Source organism: Nerophis lumbriciformis, linkage group LG38 (assembly GCF_033978685.3).
Source record: "Nerophis lumbriciformis linkage group LG38, RoL_Nlum_v2.1, whole genome shotgun sequence".
Classification (NCBI taxonomy): domain Eukaryota; kingdom Metazoa; phylum Chordata; class Actinopteri; order Syngnathiformes; family Syngnathidae; genus Nerophis; species Nerophis lumbriciformis.
In genome coordinates this window covers 14,129,857-14,142,571 of record NC_084585.2, presented here as the reverse complement: position 1 = coordinate 14,142,571, position 12,715 = coordinate 14,129,857, and the positions used below count along the sequence as shown (strand labels likewise).

The window sequence follows — 12,715 nt, the reverse complement described above, 5'->3', positions numbered from 1 at the left end:
AGCTGGTTGAGAAAGGTTTTTCTTAAACTGTTCAACAATTTGCTCACACATTTGTTGACAAAGTGGTGACCCCTCACCCCGTCCTTGTTTGTGAATGACTGAGCATTTCATGGAATCTACACTGTAAAAAGTCTTTCAGTGGAATTGTCCATTCTACTTTATTTTTAAAAGTATATTTATTCCAATAAATCAATTTATTTTTATTTTTAGAGTTTTTGAGTTATCTCTAAGTAAAAAGTGTGAATATTTTCGCAACTTAATTTTTTATGTGATAACATTAATTTTATTGGACTTCCAACATAAATTGATTTAGCAAAACTCAGTTCAAAGGTTTATATCAGACCTAAAACGTCAGGACCCGCCCACCTGCATGCGGCTGTGGAAGAACAAGCCCAGACACGTTTCTTCACGGAGAACAAGGAAAACACTTTACCGAACTCATGTAAGTAACAATTTATATTGTTAAGTCAGTATTTGCCAGGATTTAAATGTATACATTTTCAAAAGCATGGTTCAATGTTATATTTAGTTTACTACTTTTCCCGCCGACCGCCATTTCGAATGTGCTCTTACCTCCAACAGCTCATTAACTTCAACCAAACATTGTTTATAGCTGTGAAGTTTATAAATAGCGTTTTCTTTGCGTGGTAGTTTAATATTTTATTCTTCAGTTTATAAGCAGCCACATTAAAGCTGCTTCACTAGCTTGCATTCATAGTTGCTAGCAGCTAGCTAGATACACTTGACAGAGCTATCTGAAGCCCCCTCAGACCTGCTGTCCATGCACACTCCTAGGCAAAACGCTACTCTTGTAAGAATAACACTCATTGTGTAAGTCTCAATCTCAACATTCCACCCCCCCAAAAAAAAATCTCACCAGTAGTCACCATTTAAAGGGTAAATTTTCAAATTTTTCTTCCGTGGGGGCATGCCCCTAGACCCCCCTACTGTTGCTAGGTTACCAACTTAGACCACCGTGGCTACAAAAAAATCTAGAGGAAATACTGCAAATGAGTATATTAGGGTGTAAAAAAAAACGATATAAAGGGCTTTCACCAGGCTTATATATCCAAGAGGTTAGACATGAACCATAACTTGTCTTTTTTGTTCTCTCTCTCCAATGGCAGATGGGATGGCCCTGTAAGTTGTGCAGCACTGTTGTACCAACCAAGAGTGACATTTTAAAGCATTACAGACTGCAACATGGGACCTTTGGACACAGCCATTCCTTGCCTTGCATTCATGTAGGTTGCCCATGCTCTTATACATCCCTTCGCTCTCATCTGTCAAGATGCTAGACTTCTCCTCTCTGACACCACCGCCAGAGAGTCTAGCTCCACTCCCACCACGTTACTGGCCTTCTCTATCAACTTGTCCAGTCTGTTTGCGTCCCTCGCTCTCAGCCCGCTGCCCCAGCAGGCCACGGCGTACAAGAAGGCGCCTGCCACCACCGACTCGTAGAATATCTTTTATTCTATTCTATTCTATTATCATTCTATTTTTCCTGACCAAGTTTCCATTGTGACTTGGACATGACATACTAGACTCACTTTTTGCCTGAAAATGTATACTAATACCCTTAATATCAGTAACGGTCAACATTTGCTGTCTTACAGATTAATGAAGCGGAATCAACATTTATGTCCCAACTGGACAGGTACACGCCAAAGCTCCTGGAGCTCTTCAGTGCAAAAGAAGGAGTGACTGCAGCGCATCAAGAACTTGTTGATGGAACTGATACAGGTGGGTTAAAAGTGGTTTAAAAGTTTAAACTGAATTTGTAATCATGCTCTAATAACGGTATCACAGATTTGGAGTAAAATTGCCAACAAAATTCATTTATTTATTATTATTCTCTTAACTCTAGGACCCAAGTGCCTCTGCAGTGAAGAAGAGAGATGTGACTGTGAGATGCCTCATAGAGTACATGGGAGAGAGTGGACAGGAGCTAATCTCTGACTACTGTAAGTATTGTTTAAAAGCAGGTTTGGATCAGTCTGATGTACAAGCTTAAATTGGGTTTACTTTTATGTGAACTGACTGAACCAGCAGTTGTCAGGTGGAGGTCCAGCATGCAGCTAGTTGGCAAGAGCCCCAGGATAGCCAATTAGCATAGCACCACAGAGTGATGCCTTTCTGTCTTGTGTTTCTGTTTGCCCTAAAAAAACAATGCAAACAAAAAATTCTCCCCTTAAACAAGCATTAAAACATTTACTCTACATATATATATATATATATATATATATATATATATATATATATATATATATATATATATATATATATATATATATATATATATATATATATATATATATATATATATATATATTACTGTTTGTTTGTTTGTTTTAATTTCTGGTGGTTCTATTCAGGTTTTTTATATGCAAATTAGAAATGCCAATAAAAAACATGTGGCTGGAAATGCATCTATTGTACCAAGTTTAATGTACAAGATCTCAAATTAGAATTCAAAAGTTTTCAAAATGGTCTTCACAAAAGTAATCATTATCTGAATTAAATCACACAACTTATATTACTGTAAATATAAAATTAGATGTTTGTGTTTTTAATTACTGTTTTTGTATCTCAAAGGGAACTGCAGAGACCGCTGTTCATGAGGACCTGGAAATGAAGAATATGAGCATCTACATCTGTCGTGAGCCAAATGCAGTAGGAATCATCATTGAGGGAGTACCAGTCCTTACTCATCTTGGAAACCTGGTCAAAGCATGCTGCCTACTTCTGGGGTTGACGTATGCACTTAATCTTGAGTATCCATCCAAACTTTCCAAAACATTTGAGGTGTTTCAAAGACTTTTTGTGGGACTTGACACACTGCGCCCAAAACCAACCCCCAAATTCATGACTCTCAAAAACAAGCTTCTAGCTTAGGCAGTGAGCCATGACTGTCAGCTTGCACTTTTGAACAGCTATTTTCTTGTGTCTGTTCAAAATCATTATACATTGTTCATTGAGTGGAATTCTTCAGAATGTTGTAACGGTTTGTCCTGTTCAGGTTTTATACAAAGCTCCAGGTCATCGTTTCTGGTGTGTAAATTAAGTTTTTTTATGTTTTATACACACTAAATTGCCCTACTGTGAAGCTCCAGCTGGTCAGAAGGAGGGATCTGTGAGTTGTTTAAGTTCAAATGTTTCAAAATATACACACTGAAAGACACTACAGTGAAGGTGTTCTGCTTGTGAATTGTTACAGAAGTACAGATAATCTTAAGGTTAAATTGTTTTAGCAAGAAACTGTACTGTGAATGTTCTAAGTAAAACTTGAGATGCTGAGGTCATGCATTCTTTTATGCACTAAATACTGATGTTCTTGACTGTTAATACTGTCCAGCTTATTGACAGGTTTGGATATGGCTTGTGAAAATGTTTTAATATGTATACGGTTAAAAAAAGAAAACTACTGTGAAGGTGTTCTATACAGCACTTTAAAAAGTTGAGGTCATGCATTCTTGTATAATATGGATGTTGACTGTTCATACTGTCCAGCTCATTGCCACTGTTTTTATATGGTAATGATTTAATAAAGGTTGGAATTTGATATGTCTTGATTTTTTTATTATTATTCTAAGTAATTATTTTAAGCAGTTTCCATTTTCAAAACAAAGAAAGGGTAAGTTGGTCAAAATTAATAAAATTGAGTACAAAAATTATTTTTTCATTTAAATGTTACTTATTTTAATTAAGTCTTGTGTGTTTAATATGCTGATGTTTTTTTTACATTGATTTTACTCAATTTCTTGGCTTTTTCTGTAAACGCAACTTAATCTTTTTGCATAAATCGAAATGCATATTATTAAGTTCTACTTACTCAAAATACCAATTAGTTGACTAAACTAACAAAAATTGCTTGGGAAATGTTGCCTTATTTTTATTGAGTTAGATCTAGGCAACAGTTTTTACAGTGTACTTTTATACCCAATCATGGCACCCACCTGTTCCCAATTTGCCTGTTAACCTGTGGGATGTTCCAAATAAGTGTTTGATGAGCATTTCTCAACTTTATCAGTATTTATTGCCACCTTTCCCAACTTCTTTGTCACATGTTGCTGGCATCAAATTCTAAAGTTAATGATTATTGCAAAAAAAAAAAAAAATGTTTATCAGTTTGAATATCATATATGTTGTCTTTGTAGCATATTCAACTGAATATGGCTTGAAAATGATTTGCAAATCATTGTATTCCGTTTATATTTACATCTAACACAATTTCCCAACTCATATGGAAACGGGGTTTGTACATTTGCAGCATAGTTTGAAAATGCATGTGTTTTTTTTAATGTGTATATTAGGCAGAGTACACACATACAGTATAAAACTACTATTGTATAATAAAAAAAAAGGTGAAAAGAAGGTTGGTATCCAAAAGGAAATGTAGTGACCAGAAGCCAAAGCACATGTGTGGCACCAAATGAAGACATAATGAGCACGGAGGGGATGAGATCATGAGGAAATGACATGATGACTGTAGCAGGATGTTCAACATGGCGCTATGTTAAATCACGGCAGGAAAGCATCCTGTGTGACCTCCACTTGACTCCTTCATCCTACTGCCTTCCTCCTGCATCCTACATGCTGCATGCTTCATCCCGCACCCTTCATTCTTCAACCTCCATCTTTTATCGTACAGCCTTCATCCTTCATTCTGCATCCTTCATCCTCCATCCTTCATCCTGCATCCTTCATCCTCCATCCTTCATCCTTCATCCAGCATCCTAAACCCTTCATCCTCCATCCTTCATCCTGCATCCTTCATCCAGCATCCTAAACCCTTCATGCTGCGTTCGTCACCCTGCATCACCTTCCCTACATCTTACGTTACATTGTGCATCCTTGTCTTTCACTAACAGATCGCTCAGCATATCAACTATATTCTTCCCATGTTCCTGAAGGTTGTTAGCCATTTTTTTTTTACAGAAATACTTTGAGGTCAGACCTCATAAGCTGTGATGTTTACCTTCTCCCACTTTTCTTGAATGCAGCGTTCCCCTCATCCTTCACGGTGCGAAGTGTCAGTGAGCAAGAAGACGTTAAAAGGATTTAGTCGTGAGGTTATTCAATCAGCACTCAAAGGCAAAGCCAACAGAGGCTTCTGTGTCACTGTCCCGTCCACGCCCTGCAGTACAGCATTGTCCTCCCTCCACGTCCGAGAAAGGACACTTCCATCTTCTATGGACACACAAGTTGTCTGCTTTTTAATGTTTATTTTGCATTTGTCTTTCTGATAAAGGTCTTATTTGTATCGAACAAATCTAGTGGTCAGTAGTGAGTCAATTTACCAAAACAATATTTACAGACTACAGAGATGTCAACACTTGCATTTGAAAATATGAACAATTTACCAGTAAAATTAGTGATTTTCTTTTTTTTGGCAGCCGTGCCATCAAAATCTTTATCCATCGCACTCACACTGTCGATTTCATTGAATAACGGGTCAGGCGCCAGGCTCCAGCATCGCCATTGTTTACGTGGCGATGCGTAACCAACCGTGTTTTATCATTTATTCCCGGACTTCCACTGGATGCGTAACAGCTGGCAGTGTGTGTGCGTGTTGGAAGGGCGGCTGAAAATGAGGACAGTGCAGTTGTGTTTGGGCTTTTTGGGGGGGGCTTTGTTATTAAATAAAAGTTAAAGTTAAAGTTAAAGTACCAATGATTGTGGTGAGATTATCCTCTGCATTTGACCCATCACCCTCACCCCCTGGGGGATGAGGGGAGCAGTGAGCAGCAGCGGTGGCCATGCCCGGGAATCATTTTTGGTGATTTAACCTCCAATTCCAACCCTTGATGCTGAGTGCCAAGCAGGGAGGTAATGGGTCCCATTTTTATAGTCCTCGGCCGGGGTTTGGTCACTGGTGTGTGTATATATATATATATATATATATATATACATACATATATATATATATATACATATACCTCACAATACGAAGGTGCTGAGTAGTCTGGGGTTCAATCCCAGGCTCGGGATCTTTCTGTGTGGAGTTTGCATGTTCTCCCCGTGACTGCGTGGGTTCCCTCCGGGTACTCTGGCTTCCCCCCACCTCCAAAGACATGCACCTGGGGATAGGTTGATTGGCAACACTAAATTGGCCCTAGTGTGTGAATGTGAGTGTGAATGTTGTCTGTCTATCTGTGTTGGCCCTGTGATGAGGTGGCGACTTGTCCAGGGTGTACCCCGCCTTCCGCCCGATTGTAGCTGAGATAGGCTCCAGCGCCCCCCGCGACCCCGAAGGGAATAAGCGGTAGAAAATGGATGGATGGATATATATATATATATATATATATATATATATATATACACAGTATATATATATACAGTATATATATATATATATATATATATATATACATATATTTATATATTTACATTCATATATATACATATATATATATATATATATATATATATATATATATATATATATATATATATATATATATATATATATATATATTAGGGATGTCCGATAATGGCTTTTTGCCGATATCCGATATTCCGATATTGTCCAAGTCTTTAATTACCGATACCGATATCAACCGATATATACAGTCGTGGAATTAACACATTATTATGCCTAATTTGGACAACCAGGTATGGTGAAGATAAGGTACTTTTAAAAAAATTAATAAAATAAAATAAGATAAAAAAAATTAAAAACATCTTCTTGAATAAAAAAGAAAGTAAAACAATATAAAAACAGTTACATTGAAACTAGTAATTAATGAAAATTAGTAAAATTAACTGTTAAAGGTTAGTACTATTAGTGGACCTGCAGCACGCACAATCATGTGTGCTTACGGTATTGATATATATTGATATATAATGTAGGAACCAGAATATTAATAACAGAAAGAAACAACCCTTTTGTGTGAATGAGTGTGAATGAGTGTAAATGGGGGAGAAAGGTTTTTTGGGTTGGTGCACTAATTGTAAGTGTATCTTGTGTTTTTTAAGTTGATTTAATAAAAAAATAATAATAATTAAAAAAAAAAAAAAGATACCGATAATAAAAAAAACGATACCGATAATTTCCGATATTACATTTTAACGCATTTATAGGCCGATAATATCGGACATCTCCAATATATATATATATATATATACATATATATATTCATATGTATAATGATTACATTACATTATAAACACTGTTTGTTTCATAAAATATGCGTTTTTCCCTCGTAAAAAGAGAGGGTCGAAAGGTATGAATAATTTGGAGCAATGATTATCAACCACTGTGCCGCCACACATGAGTGTGCCATAAGAGATGTTCATGTGTGTCGCGGGAAACGATTTAAGTTCACTTAATTGGTCTGAAAATTGTGATGTATTTATTTAGCGCGAATAATGTATATCTGCCAGCGACACAGATAGTGACAAGACAGAACAATTCAATGCTCTTCCACTAGGGGGCAGAGGGTATATAATGTATTCACAAGTTTTTTACCGTTTAATCTGGTTGGCTCCATAAAGGTTGTAAAACTGCACTAGAAGACACATGTATTGAGAGCACAAGTGGATCAAAGACAAGTACATTTTTTAGGTCCCCATAGCAACAGTGGTGTCCCTTTTGTCCCTGCGACAACAACACACCAACAAGTGCCCTTGGAAGGCACGAAGGTCTACATCAGTACTCAGCGTGCACATGACTTTGTTTTGTCCGCAGGCGTCCACTGTGTGTGTGTGTGAGACACATGTCTACTGAGGACACACCCTCCTCGTCTGGACCACAGTCTTATCCTAACGAAGTGGACTGCCTTCAATAAAGCACAAGAAGAGTGAAAGAGGCAGTTTGACCCTGGAACAGATCATTCCTATGTGCATTTTTCTGCTTTCTCACAAATAAGTTTGCTGATCCGTGAAAAGACGGCGGTCTCTTTACACTCTGAGAGACCATGCGTCTTCCAAGGACATTCTGTATGTTGCAGACAAAGCTGCGTAGTCCGAGGTGAGCACCACAGCATTTCCGTCAACAAAAGTCCAACACTTGTGGCTGTGATTTATAGCGCGCTCACTTGTCGTCACGCCGCCTGCACTGGGCGGTAAAGGACACACACACACACACACACACACACACACACACACACACACACACGCACACACACACACACACACACACACACACAGTCATTCTTGTATTGGTTACCTTCTTGAGACCTGAGAAAAATGCCTACCTCTTTAGAACCACCCTTTCTAGATATATAAAAATTTGTATTTACAACATTAATAATATATACATACTATGCATATATAAAAAAGGCAAGCTTTTATTTATTTATTTTTGTTTGTAATTGGTTTTTAATCTTCAATATATACTTCAAGTTATTACAGTATGTCTCTATAAACATATATATATATATTTTTTTATTATTAATTTTGGCCAAAGGGGTCGCATTTCTATTTCTTACACACACTTGTTATTTCATATGTTGACCAGAGGGGGAGCACTTTTAAAACCGACACACGGTCAATTTGAAAAATCCCTGCTTTTTGGGACCACCCTAATTTTGATAGATTTCACCACTAGGGGTGCAAATGAGATGTCTATTTTTTGTTTTTTTGTAACGTGCTTAAGGCCGATGACAAACGAGTCACGGACCACAGATGGCCCCTGTGCCGCACTCTGGGCAACCCAGCTGTAGAAGCTAACTGTTAATGGCCACTATAGTCTTAGTACCGTAGTGTTTTTGTTCATCCTATGGTCACATATGGGATGCGGGTTGTCTTACGTCAGCACCGGAAGTCGTAAAATCAGCTTTTCACCTGGCGGGTTTTTTCGGGGATGAATAGGGAAGTCCTTCTTTAGCTGCCGTCTTGTTTTATCATATATTGCTGCCTTTGCACCTGTCAATGTTTACATTTGTATGCACATTTAATCTACAAAAAATCCTGACTTTGGAGCAATGTTCACGGACTCTAGTATTTGGCTCTCTATTAGATGCAATGGTTTTCCATATTGGGACCAGGATTTATGTCCTAACTTGTTCACCGGTCCGCATATGGAAGGTACTTTTCCTTGTTGATGTCCCAAGAAGGGTAGAAATACAAGAACACACACACACACACACACACACACACACACACACACACACACACACATACACTCACACACAAGCATACATATATCCTTAAATACAAGCTCAGTGCATTAAATCACCATTTTATTTGATCACCAAATGGCGAATAGCTAGCAGTGAGCATGACAACCATGGCGCACTGTGCAATCGTTAGTGTGAAGCGTGGGAGATGAACAACTACAAAAGAATTCAGAGTTTAGTTTTTTTCCATTGTTCTCTCCGTGCATTTGATGAAGCGCTAAAAGAGCTAACAGTTGCTTGGGCTACCCAGCATCTGCCTACTTCCTCTACACAACAGCCACAGCACAACACTGACACGCTGATCTGTAGCGTCCATGTTTTCTCCGGTGGTAGCGACTTCTTTGTTCATTTACGGATTCTGGTCAACTTCCTTTGTTTTAACTTTATTGAACTGCGCATGTAAGTGACCTCGAGGCCATAGTGGGGCCACTTTGGGGCCTGTTTGCGATTATACTGGAGTCTAACTACAATCAGGTTTTACTTCTAAACAAAACAGTCAGCTGGAAAAAAATCAAATATTCGAAAAAAAGAAAAATATTTGGTCCAGTTTGGCATGCAGTGTTAGTGTAGTAAATGTGTGCTTGGATAGAAACAAGTTGCACCCTAAAGAGCCAGTTGTTCACTCATGAGCAATGCAACTTAATGTATGATTTACTACAAAAACCCAAAACCAGTGAAGTTGGCACGTTGTGTAAATCGTAAATAAAAACAGAATACAATGATTTGCAGTGTTGGGTTAGTTACTGAAAACAAGTAACTAGTTACAGTTACTAGTTACTTTATTTCAAAAGTAACTCAGTTACTAACTCAGTTACTTACACCAAAAAGTAATGCGTTACTGTGAAAAGTAACTATTTAGTTACTTATTTTTTTCTCCTTTTTTTAAGGCTCCCATTAATGCCCTTTTAGCCTTCGTTTCAGTACTGTTATTGCACTGGAGAATAATACAATGTGTTGATCAACTTGACATGCATTTGCATCACTGAACTCTGCTAAGCAATGTGGTCTACATACAACACACAAAGACAAAGATATGTTTCAAAGGGCCAATTTATTTCAGGCCACAACAAATTGACAAAACTATTTTAAATAGCTGCAACATAACATACATAAGTAACAAACCGCATAATAACAACATAGCTGTAAAGCTGGCTTCACCCAAGGAAGGCACACATGACATACACAAAGCCTAATCAGGCATTTTTTTTCTCTCAAGGAATTGTGAAATAAAATCATGTATTCAGGAGATCAACACTGTAGTGAAGCCCAGAAGACTCTACACATTTCCCCAGTTTTAGTTTAGAGAAAATGAAAGATTGGCCTGGCCCACTAGCATCCCTCTTTATGTTTGTGAAATTTATAGTCTATACATTTAGAGTGATGTGATAATCAAACACTCTAGAAGTCTAGAATGAAATAGTATATAAGAGAATTGACAGTGTGTACCTTCAATGATGAGCAGAGGCAGAGTTTGGAGTGTTTTCTTTAGCTCGCTTTCCATGTTTATGTACTCACTGTCCAGGTACTTGGAACATGTTTTCTGTGCCATTTGTTGTTTGATGCCGGTATCATGCTATTTAGCTGCCAGAAAACGGGTGACTCCACTGTAGAAATAGCCTGCATGTCTTCTAGCACATACGCTGCAATGGCTCTATCAATGTTGTCCTGGCTAGCAGTCCCTCCGTTAACATCCTTAGGTGGAGGTGAAGTGGCATCGGAGTCTGTGTCTCTCTTTACTAGCTTCGTCAAAGCATGTTGCTTATGTGGCGTGGCGAAGTTGGGAGAGTGGCCGCGCCAGCAATCTGAGGGTTACTGGTTCAATCCCCACCTTCTACCATCCTAGTCACGTTCGTTGTGACCTTGAGTAAGACACTTCAACCTTGCTCCTGATGGGTCCTGGTTAGTGCTTTGCATGGCAGCTCCCGCCATCAGTGTGTGAATGTGTGTGTGAATGGGTGAATGTGGAAATAGTGTCAAAGCGCTTTGAGTTCCTGAAAAAGGTAGAAAAGCTATACAAGTATAACCCATTTACATTTATGTAGCTGTTTCAGCAGATTTGAATTGCTGTTTTGGGCAGTATTCCCGGGTGCGGTCACTGTTGCTACTCACTGCTCCCCTCACCTCCCAGGGGGTGATCAAGGGTGATGGGTCAAATGCAGAGAATAATTTCACCACACCTAGTGTGTGTGTGACAATCATTGTCACTTTAACTTTAAGTAGATGGGATCTTTGATCCAAGACACAACTTACATTTAACTAAAATGTTATTTTCTTTGTGCTCGACAAAAGAAAAGTAGTGACAATGTCTCCATGTAACTCGACTTCTGGCTTCGCCATGATGTCTTTTTAGTTGTTATGAGAGTAGCGTGTGTGTGTGTGTGTGTGGCCCTTTAAGAAATGACAGCATGTGAGGTGAGTGACGTCAGTGAGTGAGTGGGCGAGAGAGGTGAGGGAGCGCAACAGTGGATGCGTGCAGGTGCTCTAGCTTGGTGGATGGCTGCGTGCAAGACACCAATAAAGTCACAAAATTGCAACAAACCGCCGGCCTCGTCATTCACCCTCGAGTCCGGAGCTGTAAAGACCCACTGCCGGGTAAAGTGAAGGGTGTTAGCTAAGGCTGAAACGAAGCGTCGACGAAGTCGACGTCATCGGTTACGTAAATACGTCGACGTCGTTTTTATGCGTCGACGCGTCGCATATTTACGTCACACTGCCGTCATGGCGGAGCGCAAAGCAGATGATGCGAGCGGTGCGAGCGAGGGAAAAAAAGCACGCCAAAAGTCGTCAAAAGTGTGGGAGTATTTCAATAAACGGCCTTATAATGTTGTAGCGGTGAACAGCTGTCTCGTCAGCTGACGCGCGAGCTTGCAATCGTGACTGCTTGGCAACTAGCCAAACCCCACTTAATAAAATTATATTTTATCTTAGAGCACATCCGCATCCCTATTCACCTAGGCAACCCCAGGAATATAATTCGGCATTATTTCATTAAACTGATCAGAGCCGATCAGTTTACGTTCACGCGCAGGTATAACGCGGAGCGCTCCTGTCTCATCTGCTGGTGCGCGAGCCCAGTAATTAGACAGCTGTGTCAAATCAAGGAGTACAAAAGACGCCAGCGCAGAGTGGAAAAAGGTTTAGTTCATTACAGATAACCCAGAGTTGTGCCAAAAGTATGTAAGATTAAATATTTCTCTTCGTGGGTGTGGCGCACCTGTTGCGCTGGTGAGATTTTGGGGGGGGGGGGGGGGGGGGGTTGTGTGCATGTAGCGTGCTTAGTCTGGAGGCTAAATACACACAGTGTGTTATGTAACTGTTGTTTAGTGTTGATATTCTTTGCTTAGTTTGATAAATGTTGGAGCAGTTTGCTTCATCAGGAGGGTGAAGTCGCTCAACTTAAAGTGTTGGATTTAACTGTGTTGGATCATTGGCTGCTGGTGAAGGCATCGAAAAAAGGGCATTTTTCTACCAGTAGACAGCGTTTAAGATTGAGTGTTTCACTGCTAAATTAATAATATATTTATATTGAATATGGATTTTAAATATGTATCTAAATAGGTGGTTAATTGGTTAGGTGTTTATGTATTTGCATA

The 12,715-nt window shown here is 39.1% G+C and overlaps 1 long non-coding RNA gene across 2 annotated transcripts; it reads left to right on the top strand.

Moving 5' to 3' along the window:
* The first annotated feature begins 295 nt into the window (after positions 1 to 295).
* LOC133578364 (uncharacterized) lies at positions 296 to 3,562 on the top strand. 2 transcript variants are annotated; one of them, XR_009811848.2, is made up of 5 exons: positions 300 to 442; positions 1,128 to 1,244; positions 1,617 to 1,743; positions 1,868 to 1,964; positions 2,596 to 3,562. It is a non-coding gene; the product is annotated as an uncharacterized lncRNA (long non-coding RNA). The 2 variants fall into 2 exon arrangements; XR_009811847.2 differs by having other exon boundaries at positions 296 to 1,244.
* The last annotated feature ends 9,153 nt before the right edge of the window (positions 3,563 to 12,715 follow it).